The sequence below is a fragment of the Mycetomoellerius zeteki genome, unplaced genomic scaffold (genome assembly GCF_001594055.1).
Source record: "Mycetomoellerius zeteki isolate Tzet28-1 unplaced genomic scaffold, Tzet1.0 scaffold245, whole genome shotgun sequence".
Classification (NCBI taxonomy): domain Eukaryota; kingdom Metazoa; phylum Arthropoda; class Insecta; order Hymenoptera; family Formicidae; genus Mycetomoellerius; species Mycetomoellerius zeteki.
The window spans coordinates 378,256-378,697 of record NW_017257222.1 but is presented as its reverse complement, the minus strand read 5'-3'; positions in this window follow the sequence as shown (position 1 = coordinate 378,697).

Sequence of the window (442 nt, the reverse complement as noted above, 5' to 3'; positions counted from 1 at the left end):
TTTATCTACATGTTCATTTCGTTCAGTGACATATCACGAAATAGATGAATCTATCTGAATGGTAGGCAAAATGTAAAACAAATACCGTTACACATGTGCTGCATGCCAAAGAGAAACCAACTTCTGGAAGATCGAAAAATCTAACATAAGTAATCCTCAGAAAGGAATGTCTACAGCTATCTCTTATTTAATCTTCCAAGAACATAAAACGGAGAGGGTTGCTTTTGCCTACAAATCGATTGCCTACAGTACCGTTTGCCTACATCCCATTTACCTACAAATCGATTGCCTACATGTTCTGTTGCCTACAGATCGATTGCCTACATGTATTATTGCCTACAGTTCGATTGCCTACATCAGTGCTCGGCACTAGATGCACATTTCGGGCTGATTCCGGCGAGCGACCCCCACTACCACTCGAGTCTCAGCGGCCGAGCCGCCG